Source organism: Lampetra fluviatilis, chromosome 2 (genome assembly GCF_964198595.1).
Source record: "Lampetra fluviatilis chromosome 2, kcLamFluv1.1, whole genome shotgun sequence".
Classification (NCBI taxonomy): domain Eukaryota; kingdom Metazoa; phylum Chordata; class Hyperoartia; order Petromyzontiformes; family Petromyzontidae; genus Lampetra; species Lampetra fluviatilis.
In genome coordinates this window covers 18,923,448-18,949,490 of record NC_136276.1, presented here as the reverse complement: position 1 = coordinate 18,949,490, position 26,043 = coordinate 18,923,448, and positions in this window count along the sequence as shown.

The window sequence follows — 26,043 nt, the reverse complement described above, 5'->3', positions numbered from 1 at the left end:
AAACATAATAAAATAATTATCACGACGTTTCGGCCACAACGCAAGCAGCCGTCCTCAGGTGAAGAACAGGTCTGTCTGAAAAACAGTGTCTGAATGCTGCTTGTGTTGTGGCCGAAACGTCGTGAGAATTATTATATTATGTTTTTATTTAAGTTATTTTATTATTTCCCTTCTACGTGACTTTACCGAAATAACCAAGAAGATGAATCCCTGCAGTCACGAAAGCTTTAAATCGAAATATAAACTATTTACGTTTTATTTGACCAGGTAAGGCCCATTGGGCTAGAGAGCTCTTTTTTACAGAAGCGACCTGCTTATCGTAAAACAACGATAGCTCAACGAAATGGCGTATCACTTGGAAATGTATGGCAGCCAAACGCATTTTAAACGCGTGTTTCTAAATGCGAATTGGAAAACCCGGAGGACCCTGGAGAAAAATCCACTCGACTACGGGGGGAGAGAGAGAGACGCAAACTCCAAATATACAGCAGGCGGCATGAATGGGGATCGAACCCCCAACCTTCCTGTATACCAGGAGAGATAGTTAACATCTCGCCTCTGTGACGCCCTCGTGTAAACATGCAAACTGGCCCGATTGCGTGACAATGAAAGTTTAAAAACACGTGGCCCATCGTCTCAGAGAGTGTTGTTCCTGCCCTTCAGTTTTGATTTATTCTTAAAGATGTATGTCGAGTATTGGACTTTAGTAACGTGTGGCTGACGGTGACAACTGTAGAGCTAGGGTAGTTGTGATTCAGGCAAACATTGCGTTAGATGCACACGAGCAAACTTGGACTTGCCTCCACGCTCTGTACGTCGACATCATTTGAAAATGTCTTCTTGGTTATTTCGGTAAAGTCACGTGGAAGGGAAATAATAAAATAATAAAAATAAAACATAATAAAATAAAATTCTCGCGACGTTTCGGCCACAACGCAAGCAGCCGTCCTCAGGTGAAGAAACAGAGCTGTCGGAAAGACGGCTGCTTGCGTTGTGGCCGAAACGTCGTGAGAATTTTATTATGTTTTATTTTTATTATTTTATTATTTCACTTCTACGTGACTTTACCGATAGAACCAAGAATATGAATCCCTGCAGTCACGAAAGCTTTAAATCGAAATTTTAAAATGGTTTGTTTTGTAAGCGAGATTTGTCACATCCATGAGTTATCCATTTTTTTTTCACAATGTCGTGCACGCAGCTGCAAGCCATCTGTGGAGCTACAAACTATTCTAAATCAGATGAGACCAGTGACAACAAGGGGCTTTATTGTTCCCCTGATGGCCTCATTAGTCAGGCGTATTGCAGCAAAAGAACACAAACTCCCTCTTCGCAAGGGCACCCTCTCGGATAACAGATTGTGGTGGGCTTTCCTTTACGTGGGTGGGTGTGCACCGCGCATGAACATATGTACAGAACCTCTTTCGCACTGTGCATAGCCGACCGCGCCAATCGGAGGTGCACGGGGAATGACAACAAACTCGATACAAAAAGCAGTTTTAGTTTTCAATCTAGATCATGTAAAAGTGCACAGCTACCAGTGGCTTCCCAATATCGGGAGGAAGAGCGTTCCAGACTGCCCGCAGAAGCGCATCTGAAAGCGCCGCGCGATGCGGCGACCACCGCCTTTTGTTCGATGACCGTCTAGAAGCCGCTGCGAGGATGACCGGAGTTTGCGTGACGACGATTCACAGCCATCCTCTATTCACAAAGCGGTGGACAAACGGTCGTCTTTGGTTCCTACTAAATGCGATGTCTCTTTGACCACGTAGACTTGCAGACAGACAGCTACAAATGTGTTCAGGTAGGAGCCCATTATGAATTCAAGTCTATTTTTTCCCCCCAAGGGATACCTGGGTGACAAAAGCAGACACTGTACTTCCCAATAACATTACAACCGCCAGCATTACAAAGCCAGTTTTTTTCCCTCCCAATTAACTACATCCATACATTGTGATACCAAACAAGACATTTACAGGGGGGGGGGACATTTACATTGATCAATAAAACAGGATAAAGATGAGGCGAGGTGAAAGACAATGGTCAAACGCATCTCCGTTGCGATCGTGCAATCGATTGACACACTTCATCATAAACACACCGAACGATTGATTGGGAAGAGCCACTGGGTGTGAAGGAGGGACAGTTGCTACCATTATATTATCCAGGTTTTCATGGCGTGCCGTGGTCATCTGAGGCAGGTGTCATCTCGAAGCACTCCCTAATAATGTTGTGGCGTGGGTTAACGTTGCGAGCATTCAGTGAACCAGATTCACGTGGTGATGATGATGATAATTATAATTTCGTAGTAAGTACTTTGTAGATTAACCCATGATGTATGTTCCTCTGTATTCAGAGTGGCCGAATGGAAGCCTATGTCGAGATCATTTAAAATTGAGAACTAATTAATAAATCACGTGAGCGGAAAGGTGGTCAACGTTCACTCGATGGGAGATTGCTCCTTCTCCTCTGCTGACCCTCTGGCTTGGAAATCCGTCTTCTGGCCAGCCACGCTGTCAACTCCCTGCCCCTGTTCAAATCAAGTGTCTCCTTACTCTTTGGTTCTATCGGTAAAGTCACGTAGGCATAAAATAAAATAAATCACGACGTTTCGGGCGCAATACAAGCGTCCGTCATCAGGTGTGATTGATTTTATTTTATACCTACGTGACTTTACCGAAAGAACCAAAGAGTATGGATCCCTGCAGTCACAAAAGCTTCAAATCAAGATTCAATTGTCTCCTGTTCTCCTCTACGACTGACTAATTCTCTCCATAAATACATCAATAAAGTCTGCTTGCTTGTGGTTCGTTATTCACATGTTGTTTTCACATACTTGTATTTGCACAAAACAACACATTGTACATATTTTAATACCACAATGTGGACAGTTTGTTACGGTAGTGTATTGTGTTCAAATGCTTAAGAATGCAAGGGTTAAAAATGTGTGCAGCTTTATGCCAGCAATATAAATATTTTCATCGTGTGACTCAATGTTATTGCTGGAAATCCAGCAATCTCTTCTACCAAAATCATGTTCTAGAATTTAATTTATGGAGCCAAGACCTTGCATACAAATTAGACCATCAGGATGTAAAGACCCCTTAGAAGCGTAGTAAACACAGAGCCTGCGAAAGTGGAGGGCGCATACAATGGGCTGGGAAGTAATGTGAACGGTTTGATGACCATTAGAAAAATAGACACGTTCTCCATTTAATAGCAGCGGTGCATGCATGCGAAAGCAAAGCAAACGCTTTTAATCATTTGCGTTTTAATTCGTCCGAAAAAGTCAAGGTGCGTTCTCCGATAAATAATAATTTTCGGCGCTCACACTCCATTGGCACTCCATAGGCATTGATGAACATTCCACAATGCTATGTCGAGGAACAGGCTACCCATAGAATTACCACTGTCGCATTTGCACAAAGTGGTTTATTTTTTTTCAATCCTTTATATTAAGTTCACTGGCTTGCTTGCTTGCGCGCTTACGACCGTGCAAATCTTTCGGTCGTTTTTTAACCCACTTCCCGTGATCCAATCGAGCTGACATTTCGCACACAGACTCGTTGTGTGTGACAATTTATTTTCGTGAAAACTTTTTTCCAAAATTTTCCACTTTTTAGGGGAAAAAAAATTTCATATTTAATTTAAAATACCAATGTGATAAAAATGAAACTCTTACTCAAGAGAAACAGAAATTAATAATAAATAAAACCGATGCCACGCATATAAAGGATTTAAAGTGAAAAACTTTGTATTTACGGGTAAATTTTTATCTCCCCAAAAAGGATGCTGAGAAAATAAACTAAAATCAAGTGGGCCACGTGTGCAGGAGGGAAGGGGGAGGGGGGGCAGGGAAAGGGAGGCACATTAACATTGAACTATGAAAACACAGGTAATAATCAAAGGCCTGAAGCCGGATGTATGTATATTGAACTTCTTTCGTACCGTACGTAGCCAATCAGAAGGGCAGGTGTTGACTTTGCAAGCGCTTGAGGATCTCTCACGCAGAGGCGACGATAACGCGTAGCGGCATCGACGCCATCGGCAGCGATGATCTCTCTACCCTTTGAGAGGGATGATTGGCAGTGGCTAGGAGATGTTGACTACCTCGCCTGGTATGCAGGAGGTCGTGGGTTCGATCCCCACCCTGGCGTCTGTTGCTGTATATTTGGAGTTTGCGTCTCTCTTTTTAAATCTTTTATATTAAGTTCACTTGCTTGCGCGCTTACGACCGTGCAAATCTTTCGGTCGTTTTTTAACCCACTTCCCGTGATCCAATCGAGCTGACATTTTGCACACAGGCTCGTTGTGCGTGACAATTTATTTTCGTGAAAATTTTTTCCATAACTTTACACTTTTTAGGAAATTGTTTTTTATATTTAATTACCAATTGCTTAATGGTGGCAGGCAATCATCTGACCCATAGGTTGCAGCCATCTCAAGCCAGAGGACGAGAGGACTCTAGCCGCCACGCATATAAAGGATTTATAGTGAAAAACTTTGTTTTTACGGGTTAATTTTTTCTCCCCGTAGTCGAGTGGATTTTTCTTTGGTTCCCCCGGTTTTTCCCTCTACATCTTGAACCAACATTTATTGAGAGTATTTTGCTTTTCACCACCTCCACCCTCCGTGCACTCCACCCCCTCCACCCTCTGTGCACTCCACCACCTCCGTGCACTCCACCACCTCCACCCTCCGTGCACTCCACCACCTCGCAGCGCGCGAGCCCGCGAGCTGGTGGCGTCGCTTTGATGTCACGAGTTGAGGCCCTCCCCGGCCAGAAGTGGCATGAACGAGCCATTGCAGGGCTGCGCCTTTTACCTTTTACATTGTTTAAAATGCATCTCAGAGGACGCAGTTCTCTTGTGAGACGTTGTTTCAAGACAGGACAGACCCATGCACCGTCTATTATCTCGTCGGTTTCCTACTCCCAACCGCGTGACAGAGCTGGGAGTTTTCACAGATGCGGCCCTACAATGGTTGTGGAAACTTTCCAAGCGAAAATTAAACAACATCAAAAATCAAGATTCGGGAGCTCATCACAATGGCAGTATCTATTATCAGGCTGCCGCTTGCTCTCCATTTCCAGGTGGCTATTCTTTGTGAAACCTATCGGCTTTCGTCGAAAGTAAATGCCAAGCCCCTGAGGCATCCGCAGCGAAATAACGATTATACTCCTCCTGAAGCTTGTTTCGCGGAAGGATCTTTGCACCGCGCATCTGTGGCCCTAACAGCTCAGCCGGTGTCCCGGTGCGGTGACTGAGTTGGGATTTCAGGTCAGACGAGATTGGTTGTGGCGCTCTTGCCTGTGGCTCTGGGGCAGCTTCAGTGTGCTCGTCCCTCGTGCCTAGAATGTGACGGACATTGAGATAACCGGCGTCTCAGAAATGATAAAAAAAATGTAAGCCGAGTCAAATTGTCTCAGTGGTCGATCGTTTTGGGGGCGATGGCTCTTCTCATTGACTGCACACACAATCGTGTTTGCTCTCTCGTCTTTCGTTTATATTTATGGCACTTAGCATGCATATTTTGTCTGACATTCAGTTCGCAACATATTATAGAAGTAACTGCTTTCACACACTCATCCCCACAACATTTGCCGATGTGCTTAATCCCCACTCATCTGCTATGCAAAATTAACATCTCGATATGATGTGCTATGAAAATGGACTATTACTCAAAACGTCAACGAATATATAGTTTTTTTTATTTGAAGGCAGTGTTGTTGACGATTTGCATTGTGGGTTGTTATTGTTGTTAATTGCGTTTTTATTGCACCATTGCCAACACAGCGGTATAATTACACGTTTAAATCCCCCAGTGTGAGTGACGCCGGTGGCAGTCGAGGCATCGATTGACCCATGTGCTTCTGCTGCCATCACACACAACGTTCTGCTGCTGCTGCTGCTACTGCTGCTGCTACAGCTGCTGCTGCTACTGCTGCTGCTACTGCTGCTGCTACAGCTGCTGCTGCTGCTGCTGCTACTGCTGCTGCTACTGCTGCTGCTGCTACTACTACTACTGCTGCTACTACTGCTGCTGCTGCTACTGCTGCTGCTGCTACTGCTGCTGCTACTGCTGCTGCTACTGCTGCTGCTTGCGGGATATTCCATCCTCGTGTCGACAGCGCCGTGATCCACGACACTGTTGTCCCCGAGTAGCAAGCGGCGTCATTCTTCACGACGTTTCACTCCGTCAGAGGACGGTCACCTGGATATGAGTTTCACTGCGCCTATTAATGGCCGCGTCCACGTGCCCGATCTCACGCGCTTCATGGTGAATATGACGGAGAAATTACGGAACCTTACATCCACTATCCTTCATATTCGCCGCGTTCAAGCACCTCGTCCAAGACCTCAGAATCAGATTCATGATATGCTATTTAAACCGGAGGAATCCGATGAGCGATGAAGTTCTTTTTCACAGATGTCCAGTAAGGGGCGGGTAAGAACGTTACAAAAAAAAACAGTGCAAAAAGCACCAGAGCAATGATAAGTACAAGATAGGAAAAGAAATCGCCCAAACACGTACCAACAAAACTAAACCATCCACATCCTGCCGGGCAAAGCCCACTGAGGTATTAACTTATTCTTTTCAGAAGCGAACTCGCCACAAAATGATAGCTCAACAAAGTGTCGCGTATCATTTTGACATTTATCGTAGAGAAAAATAAGCTAAATAATTTCGATTTAAAGCTTTCGTTACTGCAGGGATGCATCATCTTGGTTCTTTCGGTAGTCACGTAGAAGGGAAATAATAAAATAATAAAAATAAAACATAATAAAATAATTCTCACGACGATGTCTTCCCGACAGACTTGTTCTTCACCTGAGGACAGCTGCTTGCGTTGTGGCCGACACGTCGTGATAAAAATAATGAAATCAAATAAAAAATGATAAATTGAAGATAATTAAAGCAAAAAAAACCCACGACATTTCGATCGCAACACAAGCGGTCTTCTCCGCCTGATGAAGACCGCTTGTGTTGCGACTTTAATTTCATTATTTTATTTTAATTTTCTATCTACGTGGCTTTACTGAAAGAACCAAGAATATGAATTCATGCAGTCACGAAAGTTTTAAGTGAAAATGTAATCCGCGATCCCATTAATCTGCGAACAATTCGCGGATTACACATACGGGGATTCGCAGATTTACGCGTTGCGGATGACTGGATTTCTCCTGTACTGCATTGTTTTCGTCAAAGCTGTTCCAAGCAGCAGGCCCACAATGTGGCCGAAGCCTCGTGTGTACGGCTCGTGTGCACGGCTCGTGTTCCCAGAGTTGGCGTTGTGCTGGCACCAGGCTGGGTGCAAGATGCATCGTTCCCAATGCCTGCACTGGCCCGGCCGAACCGAACCCAAGATCGGTTATTGCAGCTGCGGTGTCACCGGGGCACTCTCTTCTCAACCCGAGCCACACACCTAGATCCGGGGTGGCCCTTGGCCACCGGTCCTGATGTTCTTTGGTTCTTTCGGTAAAGTCATGTACTGTAGATAGAAAATCATGAAGAAATGTAAAAGAAATCAGTGAGTTTTGGTTTTTAAACAAAATTTTTTAAAATTGTATAACTGCGTGACTTTACCGAAAGAACCAAAGAATATTAATTCCTACAGTCATGAAAGTTTTCAGTCAAAATGTAACCAGTCGTGATGTCAGAGGATCCACGCAAGATGCGCAAGAGTCCAACCTCGTGCATCGCCATGTCCGACTTTACAAGATGCGGGCAGTTGTTTTCGATTGCTTCCTTTTTTTCTGGAAGATTTGCTGGTTTATTCCAGGATGTTTCTGTTGCGCGTCGTCGCTTTAAGATGTTCTCTGTTCATATTTTGTTTGTTGCGGTTGCACCCGACTCAAGAGCCGCATGGCTCACAGGGCAACTTGAAACTTGACTCTAGATTTGAAGCTTTCGTGACTGCAAGGATTCATATTCTTAGGTTTTTTTCTGTGAAGTCACGTAGGTAAAAAATTAAAATTAATAAAGCTAAAATAAAAATAAAATAAAAATCACGACGTTTCGGAGGCAACACAAGCTTCCGTCTTCAGGTGGAACAGTCACAGCACGTTTGCTGTATCACTTGATACAGCTATCGTGCTGTGACTGTCGTGATTTTTATTTTATTTTAATTTTACCTTTATTAATTTAATTTTTTTACCTACGTGACTTTACTGAAAAAACCTAAGAATTTGAATATTCACGTCTAGCCCACGGCCACAGAAGGTATGGGGGGGGGAGGGTAAAAGAGGCAGAGACGGGGGAAGCAGTGGGGAGGTTGAACTGAACTCACGTAGCCTGTTGTGCCTAATGACTTGAAATGTTGCTGGGCTGAGAATGGACTACCAGGAGCTACCTGCCCTACTTACGTGATGGTCTACGTTACGCTGGTTAGCAAGTTTGCCCCCATGAGATGCATTCATCACTGCGTTGGAATGCCAATTATAGCACGGGCCGCGGTATTTCACCCGGTAAGACGAAGTGGGAGCTAATTTTGCACGCAGCAGGACCTGCATGGCTGTGCACATGTATCCCAAATTGGGACCGTGGACAAATGGTAATCGAATACACTTTAAGAGTAGTCCTTGAAGGAGTGCAGCACTGTGTGTGTGGCGCTTCTATGTCTGCTCCAACCACGGGAAGGCCGTCAACGCCACGACACTCTGCAGCACTTTGCAGAGGAACCAAGCGAGATGTTAACTACCTCGCCTGGTATGCAGCAGGACGTGGGTCAAATCCCGACCCTGATGCCTGCTGTATATTTGGAGTATGCGTGTTTCTTTGCCCGTGGTCGCGAGGATTTGTCTCAGGCTCCTCGGGTTTTTATTTCCCTCCACATTTAGAGTTATTCGGCCGTTATAAACGTCCGGGTGATGAGCCAATTCGTTGAGCTATCATTTGTGATAGCCAGGTCGCGTCTGGGAAAAAAGAGCTATTATATAGTTCAGTGGGCCTTACCTGGTGAAATAAAAAAATATTAAATAGTTATAAGTTATACTCTTTGGATATTTCGGTAAAGTCACGTAGGTATAAAATGAAATAGATGTGAGTGTAAATGCGATCGGTATCACCTTGTTATCGCGGCATCTCTTGAGAAAGGTGAGCGACTCGATCAGGTGAGCCTTCTTGTCTCGCAGTCTGTTAAATGCTCAAACAGTTGTGTGGAAACCCTCCCCGTAGAGGCGGTTCAATCTGGGTTTGAAGCTTATCGTCACTGCAGGAATCCATACTCTTTGGTTCTTTCGGTAAAGTCACGAAGGTAGAAAAATATGTGGATAAAATATACCGACGGGACTTTACCGAAAGAGTCAAAGAGTGTGGATCCCTGCAGGCACGACAGCTTCGAATCGAGATCGAGTTATAAGTTAGTTCGTCAATGCAGATATCGCTTAGACAGCAGCTCACCAGCGATACAAGACTCGGCAGTCGTTCTTAACCTGGGGGTGCATCACTCACCCGCTGTGTGAAAGAGCAACAACTAATTTGTAAAAACACAGTATATATTTTGGTTATAACAATGCTTTCATTTACGTTCCACATTTTATTTATGTTTCAATTAATTACAGCAGTGACGTTTTGTCGACCGTGCGAGACAAATCAAATCAAACATTGGGGGGCGCATCTAACCGATTGCCCCCCCCCCCATTGATCCGACAATATCGTCACAATATCACCACCACGCCACCGTCGTTGATTCAAAAGCGAATGAAAAAAAACAATGCAAAGTTGCGCGCTCTTCCCTCCCCCCCAACATCATTGTCAGCATTCACTCAAGAGCCCACAACGCTATTTCCACTGCTCTCTCGCTCTCTGCAAAGTTGAGTGATGATTCTATACTCTTTTGTTCTTTGAGTAAAGTCACGTAGGACCAAGGGAGATGTTAATTACCTCGCCTGGTATGCAGCAGGACGTGGGTTAGATCCCGACCCTGACGCTTGTATATTTGGAGTATGCGTGTCTCTTTGCCCGTGGTCGCGAGGATTTGTCTCAGGCTCCTACAGTTTTTATTTCCCTCCACATTTAGAGTATTCGGCCGTTATAAACGTCCGGGTGATTAGCCACTTCGAAAGAGCCAAAGAGTATGGATTCCTGCAGTCACGAAAGCTTAAAATCAAGATTGAGTGAGGATTTTTGTTTTGTTTCTGCTGCGGCTGCTGCAACAACCACGGATCTCTCGACTGGGCTTCTCTGACAAGAAAAAAGAGCTTCCTACCTAATCGGATTCCTCCAGTGAAAATACATATTTCGATTTTGTGCAAAATAGCCGGGCAACCAGCGAAACGGGACCACCATCACCCGTGCAGCAAATCAAATTAAACTTAAAATAGCCCAGTATTGTGATACACACAACACGTTGGGTCATCGGTGACATTCAACTTTGCACGTTTTGTGTAATGACTTGTAGAAACTCAGTGAGGTGTTTCATACATTCAAATTAAACTCGAGTCTCTCCCGTTTAACAGACTGCTGAAGATGGCCCCAAACATGCCTCTGTGTTGCCCCCCCAAGATTCCTATCTTCATACTCTTAGTTCTTTCGGTAAAGTCACGTAGGTAAAAAATGAAATTAAAATTAATAAAAAATAAAATAATAAAAATCATTTATTAATTTTAATTTCATTTTTTTACCTACGTGACTTTACCGAAAGAACTAAGAGTATGAATCCTTGCAGTCACGAAAGCTTCAAATCTAGAATTCCTATCTTCAGTTCCGCAAGGATGCCAGGAGCTGTTTGTCAGCCTGTGCACCATTCCGATCAACCAAGTTCGCGTCCATCTGCGTCTGTTACGAAACGGACGTCTGTCGATACCTCTGGAAAAAAATCCACGTAAATAAATGAGCTCATCTTCTTGGTTCTTTCGGTAAAGTCACGTAGAATGGAAATAATTAAATAATAAACTATAACATCATAAAATAATTCTCACGACGTTTCGGCCACAACGCAAGCAGCCGTCCTCAGGTGAAGACCAGGTCTGTCGGGGAGACAGCGTCTGACCTGGTCTTCACCTGAGGACGGCTGCTTGCGTTGTGGCCGAAACGTCGTGAGAATTATTTTATTATGTTTGATTTTATTATTTTATTATTTCCATTCTACGTGACTTTACCGAAAGAACCAAGAAGATGAATCCCTGCAGTCACGAAAGCTTTAAATCGAAAAATAAATGAGCTCATTATGGTCAGTTCACTCGAAATGCATGAACGTGTTGCTTCCATAGAGCATATTTGCAACAACAATAAAAAGATAAGGGTATGGATGCCGACTGGACAGGTTTTTTTAAGGATTGTTTGGGCCAGGGGATTTGTTTTTATGCCCCACAGATAAACACTTTAGATTGTCACGTGGAAAAACAAAAGCTGCCGACAAGAAAAGACACGGCTACTTTAGCAGTGCGCCATCGCCGGGGTAGAAGGGGAGATGTGTCAGAGAATGGCATCAGCAGAACAAATAAAAATGTACACTTCCCTGCGAGAGGGAAAGTGCAGGAATAAAACTTACAGAGGGATGAGCGGGGCAAGCGTTGCTGCATACTTTAAAATGTTACTTATTTATTTCCACAAAGACACACATTGGGTTATAGGGCACCTCAGAAATATGAGAAGTAAATAAATGCGCATTTAATAAATAAATTATTAAATCAAAATGCACGGCAAGGAGATACACGCGCTCGTAGACAAGAAAGTGCGAACCCGAGATGAGAGAGCCTTAAGTTCACCGGGAAATTCATCGCTTGACATATACGCCTGGGCCATACTGGCAGAGTGGCCCAAAGAACATCAGTTCACATCTCATTTTGGAGGGACTGACTCGGTCCATCACCCACAAGGGTCATTAAAATGGGTACTATTTTGTGGGCAGTCAACGCTCGTCGTGGTGATAGGATCAGACATGTGCCCGCACCCAAAGAGTTTTGGAGCCCCAATTGAAGGCATTACTGTCCGACACCTGAGTATGCTGACACCACATTTCACTTTGATAAATTACGGAGCCTATGAACAAATGCACCCGATATCAGAATCTGAGCTGGGTTGAGCCTGGATAAATGCCTCAATGGGTGAATGGCCATCGTGGTGACGCTTCTAAGGTTGACAGGATGTCACATAGGCCGTTGCGGGGCTTCGCTCTGTTGTGGGCAGCATGGGGTAGTGCAGCTAAATCCGTTGTTGTGTTTCCAGAATCTTCCGCTCCAAATCTTCACCAATTCGCACTGCTCAACGTGATGAGGTTTGCTTAATTACGAACAAAACAATCATCCTCTGGATCCTCACGGTATGGGGGGCTCTCATCCAGCAGTGGGTTGACAAAAGGAAGTACTGTACTCACTTGATACAGCAAGCGTGCTGTGACTGTTCCACCTGAAGACGGAGGCTTGTGTTGCCTCCGAAACGTCGTGATTTTTATTTTATTTTTATTTTACTTTTGTTAATTTTTATTTTTTACCCACGTGACTTTACCGAAAAAACCTAATAATATGAATCCTTGCAGTCACGAAAGCTTCAAATCTAGAAATACTGTACACGAGTGTGTAGCTGTGGGCCCCAAATCTCTGCAATGTCTTCTCTATGTGTGTATAGCAGGACAATGTAGTTTTTTTTTTCTCAAGCAAAAACATTTATTTCGCCACAAAATCCACTGATTACAATTATCATTTCGGTCACCTTGGCAACACATTTCACGGGTGGGTTGGCTTGCAGCTTCATGGACTTTATTTTAACTCCACTGAGCAATCAGAAAACCGCTTCTAAAAAAAATCACCCGGAGGATTAATCGTAGTTCATTTGTTATCCAGCGGTAAGTAGTTTTTTAAAAATACTGCACACTGTGAAGATTCTGCACCGCTTTGAATTCCCCATAATTATATCCGTCGTGGTTTTTGTTTTCTTTCTCAGCCTTCCTTGAGTTTTGTTGGGAAGCTGATTCGTGTTGTGTCAGTGCTTTTGACAGCACACGTTACTGCTGGCTACTGGGCAAATGTGCAATGTTCCTGTGGATATTTATTGGTGTGGGTTATCTGCTGTTAAAATGTTAGCTCTTTAGAAAGTGTCTTTTGGGTGGTTGCTTAACTTTGATGTGAAATGTATCTTTCACTAATGGATTGAATTTAATTATTTGGAAGTGGTCTCATGTTGTAATATCTACCTGATATACAGTGATTGTTACATGTGTAGTGACGCATTCAGAGACACTGGGAGTAGGAGGCACTCTTTATTTCACAGCTCACAAGGGATAACTACAGCAACCAGTCAGGACAGCTGGCAGACTGCCTGACTGACGATGCCGAGAAGGTGAAGACGTTGACGAAGACTCCAGCAGCACGACGGGATCCCACTCCCAGCGACAGCCCTGAGCGAAGGCTCGGGGTCTCCTTTTATCCTCCCGGCGTGGCCTCGCTCCGACCCGGCCACGCCCCCCTTCCAGAACCTCCTCGCGGGTTTCCGGGCTTCCCTCACGTGCCCCCCCTCTGTAACCTTTCCCCGACGTCCCTCTCTCTGACTGATCACGTGACCTGCTGACAGACAGGGCTGCTGCAACTGCAGATCCCCTTCTCTGCCAGCAACCCGCGCTATGCTACGTAGTGACCCCATTCCATGTCACTACACATGCAAGGCACCCCATACAATGAAAAAAACGAAGAGCTTTCGTGACTGCAGGAATTATTCCTGCAGTCACGAAAACTCCAAAATTAAGATTGAACCACTTCTACGGGGAAGTTTTAAGCTTATCTTTTTTCTCTCTCTCTGGTTTTTTGTTTTCTCTCTCTGCCTGTGTCCTCTCTTTGGAATTTTCACACTTAAATTCTAACTTAGCAATCTTTGAAATACGTAATCAACCAGGCTATGCGTTAATTGTGTGTTGACCGACTCTCTGTGTTGCATTACATTACATTTCGATATTTTGCTAGGTTATTTAATTTTAGTGTGTCTTTCTCCTAATTTTCAAGCTTGCGTACTGTACCACGTCGTCGTCCACTCATTGACATGATAATTTTTTCTCTGCCCCCTCCCTCTCTCCGCCCCCACCCCCTCTCTATATTTAAGGCCTCGTCACAGAGACGATCCCTCTCTCTGTGTGCCGATACGTGTTCTCTCTCTGTGTATCTTTGTGATATCTGTCTGCTTATATGTCTGTCTATAGTTTTCTGGTTAGATTTTTGTTGCTATTTCTTTTATACCTGATGATGATTGCTTGTGTTGCCATCGAAACATCGTAGCATGCTATTATTTAATTTACTATTTTATCTTCATACGTGACTTTACCGAAAGAACCAAAGAATAATAATTCGGGTTAAACGTGTCATGTAGGCATTTTGCATCATTATAATATTTTCACATGCTAATTTTTGTTAATGCCTTTAAGGCATGCACACCATGTATTATCAAACTCCTCCGTGATTTTATTGTCGTATGCGAATTTACCATGGGAACGTGTGTGTATATATATACACGTAGTTTACGAATCCAGGTTGACATTGGAGGCGATTATCCCGACACAAAAACGGCAATTTTCTTGACAAACAGGAATCTCGCCGACGAAGCACGACAACGGAGGTGGCAGCCACGTCGCGTTCGGGACCTCCCGTCAGCGTTTCTGACATCCACCAAACCGACACTGTTTTGCAAATTCGGCCGCGATCATTCACCACCCTTCGAGAGAAAGCCGACATCAAGAGGAGGACGACACGCGCTGTGTCTCAGCTCGCCGGCGCATGCAGCCGACTCCGCAATCGTCGCGCACGTGATGAGACACAATCCACACTATGCGAGGGAAATCTACCAACGAACAGCCGTCCATTTTGGCACCGCAAGGCCTTGCCTAATTGCTGACAAAACAGAAAGCTAAATATCGCCCGCAATTAGTCGCACGCTTGTTAAACGTGCAGTGCGCTTCTTTAAACACTCGTATTAAACGTTGCACCGTCAATTCCTCTTTGATTGCTCTTTATTTATAAACCGAGAGCCCATTAAGATATATTGTTTCAGTTTTTTAAGAAACCAGGGATGTCCGTTGTAATAGAATGCATTTTTAAATGACAGATAAACCAGATGCCATGTCATTCATGCCGGCTGGTTTGCCTATATTTCACCACGCTGGTCAGTGCAGATTTGTAAGGAGCTAATGGAGTGCCCAGGACCCTTGACAGCTATAACTTGCCACTGAGGCTAGCCGTGGCCGAGATATTTAACTCAAGCTGGTGGATTGAGAGCACAGTGCGATATCCGCTCTTTGCCACCGCTCTCACACGATGGTGACATCGGGGGGGGAGGGGGGCATATTACTTACATCCAAATTAGTTTCTGGAAATGTTCACCTTTTGGAATTGGGCTATGATACCCGGCAAATAATGGCCTGAAATGTGTAAATGTCAGAGGGCGTTTAAATGGCGACTTCGCTGTGGTGATTTGCCCCGCGAATCTCCGCTGGCCACGCACAGCTGCCAATTGAGATGTTAAACAAAAAAACCTGCCGGTTTCCCTGTGCGTGTGTGGTGTGTGTGTGAAGATTTCACCATCCACACTTAAAGGCTTGCCCAAAGTGCCTCTGTTCAAATGAGCAAGGGGGGGTGGGGGGGTAGCACTTATCTGTGCTGGCAGTCGTTGAGCACCCTGTTGCCGTCAGAGATGATGGATTGAGATGACCCCCTCTCGGTCCAGGATTTAACTCGCAACCTTCTCACTGCGAGTGGAGCGCTCGGGCAACGGCACCGTCCAGATGGACACGTGACTAGAATCGGTTTTTTTGTTTATATCTATGTAATAAAAGACTAGACCACGATCTCTGGCTCAGTGTCCTTTATTCGGTCCGTACTGCGTTCCCACACGGCTGTCTCTCTTATTCTCTCTGTGCTGGTTCCGATGTCACTCCAGTCCACATCAGCAGCCCCGCTGCTGTTCTTGTCGCTCTTGCAGCCCCACAGCAGCTCCGCTGCTGTACTCTCACACAGCTCCCTTGGCTGTTCCTGCTGCAGCTCTGACAGCCTCGTGCTGTCTCGCCTTCTCGTCGCTCCTGCGACTCTTGGCAGCCACCCCGCTGCCCCTCACACACAGCCTTACTGCCTATCTCTATCTGCAGCTTTACACCTCCCAGTAGCTCCCTACTGTTCCCAGGGTTGGCTCCCGCTTCTGACGGTGCCCCCTCGGCTCGTACGCCCGCGTGGCCCCACCCCTTTCCATTCACACCCCGACTGACTTCTCCTTCCGGTTTACCCGCTTAAGGACCCCCTACCTTTCACCCACGTCACCTGGCTCCGCCTCCTCGTGACGTCACATCCGGAAGGTCGCTTTCGCCCGCATTACACCACCCTCCCCCATAGAAAAAACCCAGCCGACCTCGGCTGAACAACACCAAAGCGTAATGCGGTGAACCGACCTTCCCCCTTAAAGGACACTAAGCATGCAATATAACAACAAGAACAACACACAAGTAACATCGACGAACGTACGAAAGCATGCGATAAATACGACGGCAAGAACAAGAACAATAACAACATACAATCAACGAAACGTAAGCGATTTGGAACGAGTGCGGGTCGCCGGCCCGTCCCGGACGGTCGGCGGCCCACTTGTAGAACGGGGACGCGATGGAACACGAGAAATGACAGGGGGTAATTCCCCTGCTGCGATTGGAAGTCCACCGACATCTTGTGTGTCCCTGACGAATCAGTCTTGGTCGTATTCCGCGAATGCGCCTGCAGCGGGGTCGGAAGGGTCGCCGGGCTTGAAGGTACCGCAGCCCTGGCAGGCGCCCTCCGAACAGGCCCACTCCTCCCCCGCGGTGTCACGGTCGGCCTGTCTGGAACAGGTACGACAGGCGCTCTAGCAAGATCAATGGACGCAGGCGGGGAAGAGTCAGAGTCAGCAGCAACAGACCCCGGCAAGGCAACATTGGGAGATGACGCATCACGTAGGGGAGCAACATATGGTTTCAACCGCGACGTATGAACAAACCAACGGCGAGAACCAAACTGAACGCGCGCCGACTGTGGATTGGGAACCTCAATGAGGCGCACAGGACCATGCCAAGATTTGTGCAATTTAGGAGAGGTCCCCGGCCGCACCTGCGGGCAATGGAGCCAGGCCAGGTCTCCCACCTTCCAGGGGCACTCCCCCTCAGACCGCCGAGCATACCGCTCGTTCCGGGCCTGGGCTTTGGCCGTAGCCACGCGGGCGTTTTCCCGCGCCTCCGTAACCCGGCGAACCGTGTCCTGAATGTATTCAGGGAGTGGTTTACGAGGTCCCTTCACCCCAGTACCCAATTGCACATCCACCGGAGGCACGTTTTCCCGACCATACATAAGGTAAAACGGCGAATACCCTGTAGCCGCATGGGGCGTCATCCTGTACGCCGAAAGCACTCCGGGGATGTGCAGATCCCAATCCGATTGCTGTTCACTCACAGTATGGCAAAGCATGGCAGACAATGTCCTGTTCAGCCGCTCAACCATACCATCCGTCTGCGGATGGTATGGAGATGTCCGTATCTTCTTAGTCCCAAGGCCTGCGCACACTTCAGCCAATAATTTAGAAGAGAAATTTCGGCCCTGGTCCGTGAGGAGTCTCTCCGGCGCCCCCTTGTCCATAATGTACCCAAACAAAAAGGCGTCGGTGATGGCCGCGGCCGACTGATCGGGCAACGGCCAGGCCATCGGCCAACGGGAGAGATACTCAACCCCTACCAGCAAATATTTATTTCCCCTCGCCGATGGTGGGAAGGGTCCCAATATGTCCAGTGCCACCAATTCATTGACTCGAGACACCTGAATCGACTGGAGAGGCGGCACGTAAGGATGTTTAGGCGGCTTACGCCGGGCGCATTCAGGGCACGCGCGCACGTGCCCTACGACATCTGTCGCCATGCCGTGCCAAAAATAATGACGTTGTAACGTCAACAAGGTCTTCTGCACCCCTAAATGCAATAGTGTGTCACAATGGAGAGTTCTAATCAACTCAAATCGCAAGGACGTTGGTACCACCACACGCCAGCTTTCCTGGAACCTTTCTTGCCACATAAGCAGACCATCTCGGAGAGCGGTTCGCGGCCCCACAGCCGAACTCGGACTCCCATTGTCCCTCATAGACTGCTTCCGCATGGACAACAACGACTCGTCCATCATCTGTTCCCGAATCCAGACAGACCGCGGCAGATTCAAAACCCCATCAGTCGGTCCCGGTTCCATCGGAGTATCCGACTTCCCGACGGCCAACGTAAGCGGCTGAGGGGGGTTCAGAATCGGCGAACACCTATGCGTCCCCGACGCACATTTACAAGGGGCGCGCCCTGGTAATCTGGAAAGTGCGTCAGCGTTCGCATGGCGCACTCCCTTCCGATGTTGAATTTGGAAGGAAAATTCCTGCAGCGTACGTTAGTGGCAATACGTTAGTGGCAATGGTTCAGGAGAGAATTAAAATGTGTACGTGTATGCACGCTTTACAATGTTTTTTTTTTAAATTATATTTGAATTTACGCATAAACACTTAGAAAGTCAAACCAATTGTAAAGTTCACACCGTTTTCTCAGCTTTGAAATTGACGGAATCTATCAGGGCAAGCAGCAGCAGCAGCAGCTGGGCATGCCCTGTTATCGTGTTGTTACATTGACCTTCGAGAGCCAATACGACATCAAGTTAGCGTTCGGCACCTGACTTCTGGGACACCATACCCGCAGTCATCTGTGCAAAAGCAATTTTGTGGGAGTGAACCATGAAATAAGTACGGGAAAATGTGATTCGAAAAACCCATAATTTCATTTATATTAAAACATAGGATTCCATTTTGCTTCGACTGTGTGTGTGTTTTTTTTACGTTTAACCAAAATGAATTTAACTTGCACGGTAATGCCGGATTAAACATATCTCAACAGCACATACATATATCACGCATTTTTCTCATTTTAAAATTGCGCCCATACGGGCAATGCACAAAGCAATAAAGACAGCCTTCACATAGCAATGTGTATAATTGGTTTCCTTACCGACCGATGATAAGAGGGCAACTTGCTATTTCTCGCACTCACTTCGTAACGGGCTTCGGTGTCCGCTAGGATAGAGCACATTGCCTCACCACGATCATTTTAACCAGGGAAGCAATCTCAGCACCGTTATGAAAGGACATGCCAGGCCATGTTCAATTCAGGTGCAATGCACCAAGAGGTGCTCCGGAATATTGAAGCTTCCTGCATGTCTGCGGGAAGGTGGAAAATGTACAATGTATACTGGTGCAATGCATTTACACTTTACACATAACGACATCCATAATAGAGGTTTGTTTTTGGGTTAGATCGCGTAAATATTTACCCAACCCCTCCCCGCCGCATCAATTATGGATGATATTGGTCGCGAAAGCCTACGTGTTAATCTGACAATCACGTTGTTTGTATTAACGCTGCCTCACAATTGGTGTCAGGCCACAAGCCTGCCCTGTTTCTGGGACCATGCAGCCCCATGGCAATCTGGCGCACGGTCGTGCTGATGAAAAATGGAAAAGGTTTTACCCTTTCCGGTAGGAATACCGGTGTTAGGGATGTTCAAACACCAACATAGACACCCGTCACGAGGCATCAAGTCTGTATTGACCGCACGTGCACGTGGTATAACATGCAAACAAACATGCTGCGATATTAGCGTGACCCCCAATCCCCCCCCCCCACTCGTAGAGCACGGATACGTTAGAGCGCTGTTTGTCCTCGAGGCATTTTTTGGACGAAAAACAAATATTAAATCAAAAAGCATTTAAAGCGCTTAACCCCCCCCCTCCTCTCCCCCCACAATTCGCTCAGCCAATGAGAGCGTCGCTCGCTGAGCCAACCATAACCCCACCCCTATGGATTCGTGGGTCACAATGATAAAAACAAATTTCCCCCAATGTTATCACAGTGCGTTTAGACAGGTGACAGCTCACGAGGCCAGAAGAGGGTATCAGGCTCCATGCAAAAGGAACCTCGCCACGGACATTTCGACTGAGGGCAGCGGTTCATATTCTTAGGTTTTTTCGGTAAAGTCACGTAGGTAAAAAAAATTAAATTAATAAAAGCCTTGTAGGAGGAGTACGGTAGAATATCACTCGTGAGCCCACGATACTTACATGATGTGAGAATATACTTCATCGTTAGTTTCGTATTTATTTATGAAAGAATGTTTACCATCTGTATTATTATTACAATCAGCGCTATTACCAATACCCCCGAAGAAGCCCTCATATATGTTTCGATTTAAAGCTTTTCGTGACTGCAGGGATTCATCTTCTTGCTTCTTTCGGTAAAGTCACGTAGAAGGGAAATAATAAAATAATAAAAATAAAACATAATAAAACAATTCTCACTACGTTTTGGCCACAACGCAAGCAGCCGTCCACAGGTGAAGAACAGGTCTGTCGGAAAGACAACGTCTGAATGACAGACCTGTTCTTCACCTGAGGACGGCTGCTTGCGTTGTGGCCGAAACGTCGTGAGAATTTTATTTTATTATGTTTTATTTTTATTATTTTATTTTTCAGACGATGTCTTTCCGACAAACCTGTCCTTCACCTGAGGATGGCTGCTTGCGTTGTGGCCGAAACGTCGTGAGAATTGTATTTTATTGTTTTATTTTTATTATTTTATTATTTCCATTCTACGTGACTTTACCGAAAGAACCAAGAAGATGAATCCCTCATATATCGCTCATACGAACCCCTCGTACCACCATCAGAGATGTGTTCACGAAGCCATCCAGATATACAAACACAGACAACACTCTAATCGAGAAGATGGATTCAGATTGGGCAATCATTGGAAGGATGTGATAAATCGCGCCAAGTTTTAACTGCTATGATTTTTATAGTCTTAGGTTTTTTCGGTAAAGTCACGTAGGTAAAAAATAAAAATAAAAATTAATAAAAGTAAAATAAAAATAAAATAATACGTGACTTTACCGAAAAAACCTAAGAATATGAATCCTTGCAGTCACGAAAGCTTCAAATCTAGAATGCTATGATTTTCACTCACCCACCCGGTTGTCGTCGTCCGATTACTAATTCGAGCTCCTTTACTTGCTAATTTCCCCAGCCCCACCCGTCCCTGTACGCCACAAACCCTTCCCCCTCTCCCCCCCGTGAACTCCTACAGCCACGACTCGACAAAATCCTTCCCCCCCCACCCCCGCGCCTCTATAAAGCCACAACAGCAGATCATTTTTCTCACCTGAAGACGGACGCTTGTTTTGCGACCGAAACGTCGTATTTTCTTTTATTATTCTTTCTACCTACGTGACTTTACCGAAAGAACCAGATTTTGGATTCCTGCAGTCACGAAAGCTTCAAATCAAGACGATGATAATACTGTCGGGAACGGATCCACATTTTATGCGATGTTATAATGACCCATTTTTAGCGCCCATTCAATGAGCGCTGACTTCTCCAGGAATCCATGCTGAGCGATACACGAGGTCTGCCTATGTATGCAATGCATACACGATCAGAGCATGTGTGTGTCCACTTGGTGTTTGAACATCTTAACACCTATATTCTTGCCATCATCTTGAAAATGGCAAAAAGGGCCCAGGTAAATTTCACTGATCGACCCGGGCTATTCATTATTTGAGATTTTCGTTGTCTTCGTGCTGTTCGCCTTTTGGCGTCCTCTGGTCTAACACCGGTGAGACAAGGCCATAAAGGAGATTGTCCCTGCTGTAGGCCAATCAGTTTCAAGGACAATGCACGCATCATATCAACTCATGCTTGTTGGCATATTTTACCACAAGCATGTGTGGTCAATGCAGACTTGATGCCTTGTGATGGGTGTCTATTTGGTGCTTGAAAATCTTAACACCTCCTCTATTCCTTACCGGCGAGGCAAAATCCGATTTCCCCTTTTTTCATCATCTTGATACCGGCAAAAAGTAGTGTCCCATAGCATGGTCGTGTGGTTGCCGAGTGAACCGGTACCCTCATACCCACCACCCCGCACACTGCGTTCACTGAGGTGTGTTGTGTCTATACCCCTTTTTTTATTAAGATTAAGAACAATTCAAAAAAACAATTTGTTTTTTTTATATCTATATATATTTTGAAATTAAATAATGAAAACAACCCACTACTCCTCACAAGCACACCAGGAATCGGTGAAACGGGGAGGGCCATTCAACGGTAAGAATTCGGGCACAGAGAGGTCAGAGACATCCAGATGGACAAAAGGTCGATGGCCTAACCTCCCAAGACATCTGGAGATGCACGGATAAGGTGCAGAGCAGAGAAAAACAACTGTTGCAACTCGCGTTTTCTTTAACGTTTTCCTTACCGAAAAGTAGAAACTTAACAAAAAGAATTAACCAGCAAACAATAGGGGCTTGTTATTAGATATTACCTTATATTACTCGTATTCACCGCATATATTATTTTGTTCTATCTACATGACCTTACCAAAAACTAAAGAATACGAATTCCAGAAAGCTTAAGTGGAAACTTAGTTACACTTAACCTCAGGACATTAAAATAAAACTCAGAATAAAACACCAATCCCTGGAAACAAACGCATAACCAAACTTAGCAAAGCCCTCAAAACAATGATGTAACGAGGATCATTACGAATATTCATTAAACATATGTAGTGACATAGAATGGTCACTACTGTGTCGGCCTGTACGAGGGCTGGGGGCCCCAAGGGGGTGCCTGGGGGGTCACGTGCTGGAGGGATCCGGACCTTCCCAGAGGTGGGGGAAGTGAGGCGTGTCCTGGGAAGGGAGGCGTGGCCTGAAGAGAGCCAGCCACGCCGGGGCGGAGCCAGCCACGCCGAACCAGATATAAGCGTGGTGTGAACGCAGAGCGAGGCTGTTGTACTGTACTCCAAAGTGAAGACATCATCGGTCGTCAAGTCCCGAGTCGTCATCCTGGGCCAGGCAGGCCATTGCCTGCCTGGTCCAGTCTGTGTCATGTTCCAGAGTGTTAGCGAGTTGAGGAAGGTGGTCACCACCTTATGTACCGTGTTATGTTACGTACCGTTTAATAAATAGTGTTGCCTCCAAGCCGTGTGTGTGTGCACCTAATTCGAACCTACTACATTGGTGTAGAAGTGGTCATCGAACTTTCGCTGATTAATTTGAAGAAGCTGTACCCTTCGCTGCCATGGTGTAAAAGCTGGCAGCGAAGTGCAAGACCCAACCGGAGGTGCGGATGGACGGTGTGGGTTGCACCTGGCCTCTCCCTGCGACGACCCCGGAGTCCGGGGCCCCGGTGATGTGCCCCGGGGGATGGGCGACTGCAGCCTGCATGGGAGGAGGCTGCGGGCCCGGGCTGGTCGCCATCGATGGCGAGTTGGAGCGACGTCGCTCGTCAACTCGACCAGCTGCTGGTGGCAAGGGAGTGGCCGGGTGTTGGTGAGTGATGGCGAAATTGCAAGATGACGCAGCGGCGGCGTTCCCGCCAGTTTCACAGCGCCGGCGTTCCCGCCATTTGCACCATGCCGGCGTTTCCCGCCACTTCAACGTGCCGGCGTTCCCGCCATTTTCACCGCGGCAGTGTTTTCGCGGTGGCGGCGTTCCCGCCTTTTGCACCTTGGGTGCTGCGCCGGCCTGGCGGCGCGCCGCTGCAGCCCTGTGATTACGGGCCTCCCTCCCCACATTAAAGTAAGAAGAGCGGGGGAGAGCATCGGTGGTGAGAGCGAGAGGGGCCCGTGATTGAAGAGAGGGTTTCGACGTTGGAGACACTGCTGGGAGGGACTTTTTCAGTTTGACTCTCCGGTTTTGTGTTCCTCGCGGACGATTTTTCCCTTTGTTCTTTTTGCATTTTGGCTTGTGCGAGTGTTATTTGATGTTATTTTGTTTTTGTGATGTTGTGGCCAGGAAGAGGTTGGCTTAGGGCTTTTGGTTTGCTATTCATAGGGATGTTAGTTGGGTGCTTGGTGTTGTGGTGTGTTGCTGTGTGGCGTTTTTGATGCTTGGCGTAGGAGTTTAGGATTGGTTGGTTGTTGCGGTTGTCTAGGATTGTTGTTGTTTATATGTGGGGACTGGATGGAGCATTGCTCCAAATGATTGACTGTACGAACTTCGTATACTGCATATACTGTATTAATCAATTCGGCGATTTTTGACGTTTGTGTCTAGTTTTTTTTTTTGCTCTCAAAATTCGAATGCCCTGAGTCCCATGGTTAATGTTGAAGGGGATTTTGAAATGACAGGTTCGGTTTTTTCAAACTCACTGGTTGGTTCCTGTCCGTTGTTGCACAGATGATGTCTTTGGTGCGGGAATGCTCCTTGTGTTCTACATGGATCGGGGGTGCGTTTCCGTTAATTGCCGTCAAATTGCGTTGCTCTCTCCACTCGGTTGGTACAGCTGCATGCTGCAATGCGAGTCTCGGAGATGATGTGTACGGATACGGGATGTGAGGTGTATTGTTGTGACCATTGAATATTCGGGATTGTCACAAATTGTGCGTACCTGTTCGGCATTGGATCAGTTCTGTGGGGGATCATAATTCAAATTGCATGTGTTGTGATGGTGTTAAATTGCGATGGTGACATGCTGCCAGGGATTTTGAATTGTGCTGCTGGCTGTCACCTATCTTGGGGCACAGGTCCTGACCAGGATGGCCCAGTGAGTGTTGCGTGTCTAACATGAACGTTGTGGTCCCGTCATGCTATGGCTGACGGCTTGACCTGACAGCCCGGAGATTGAAACACTCCGTGGTATGTCTAGCCTAGTGGGCTGTGCGCTCACAGGGCTCGGAGAGTGTGGTCCCGTCATGCAATGGCTGACGGCTTGACCTGACAGCCTGGAGATTGAAACACTCCGTGGCATGTCTAGCCTAGTGGGATGTGCACTCACATGGCTCGGAGAGTGTGGTCCCGTCATGCTATGGCTGACGGCTTGACCTGACAGCCCGGAGATTGAAACACTCCGTGGTATGTCTAGCCTAGTGGGCTGTGCGCTCACAGGGCTCAGAGAGTGTGGTCCCGTCATGCTATGGCTGACGGCTTGACCTGACAGCCCGGAGATTGAAACACTCCGTGGCATGTCTAGCCTAGTGGGCTGTGCGCTCACATGGCTCGGAGAGTGTGGTCCCGTCATGCTATGGCTGACGGCTTGACCTGACAGCCCGGAGATTGAAACACTCCGTGGTATGTCTAGCCTAGTGGGCTGTGCGCTCACAGGACTCGGAGAGTGTGATCCCGTCATGCAATGGCTGACGGCTTGACCTGACAGCCCGGAGATTGAAACACTCCGTGGCTTGTCTAGCCTTGTGGGCTGTGCGCTCACATCGCTTGGAGAGTGTGGTCCCGTCATGTTATGGCTGACAGCTTGACCTGACGGCTCGGAGGTTGAGACCCTCCGAGGCGCGTTGAAACAGTGGGCTGGAGATTCGTAAGGTTCAGGTGGAGTTGTCCTGTTATGTTGAGACTGTATCCCTCAGTTGTTAGGGTGCATGTTGTGCAGTGAGTGAACGATGGGTCGTCTCAGCTTGGTCGGTACAGCTATATGCTGCGATGCGAGTCTTGGAGAGAGACTGGGTTAAAATCCCACCGATATGGCCGACGCGTGCTGCTGGTTGTGACGCCGCGTCGGAAAGGCGGTGGGGTGGTAACATGGAAATTCCCCCCCCGATATGGCCGACGTGTGCTACTGGTTGTGACGCCACGTCGGAAAGGCGGGGGGGTGCTAACGGGTGACTGTCATTGCATGCGTGATTCTAACGGGGGGGGGGGGGGGGGGGCTGTGCTGGAGCGTAAGTGGGTTAGCCAGTTTTCATGTATATTTGTTAATTTCCCGTTTTCTATGCCGGTTCCCTTTTACCCTCGTCGATTCTGTATATATTACGTGATTGTATTTCTTATCGGTCGCCGGTCATTTATTGATGTTGCTGGTTCGGAGGCACACCTTTTCGATTTTTCACAGTTGTGTTACAGCCGGGGACGGCTGTGTTTATACAGGGGGGGGTGATGTAGTGACATAGAATGGTCACTACTGTGTCGGCCTGTACGAGGGCTGGGGGCCCCAAGGGGGTGCCTGGGGGGTCACGTGCTGGAGGGATCCGGACCTTCCCAGAGGTGGGGGAAGTGAGGCGTGTCCTGGGAAGGGAGGCGT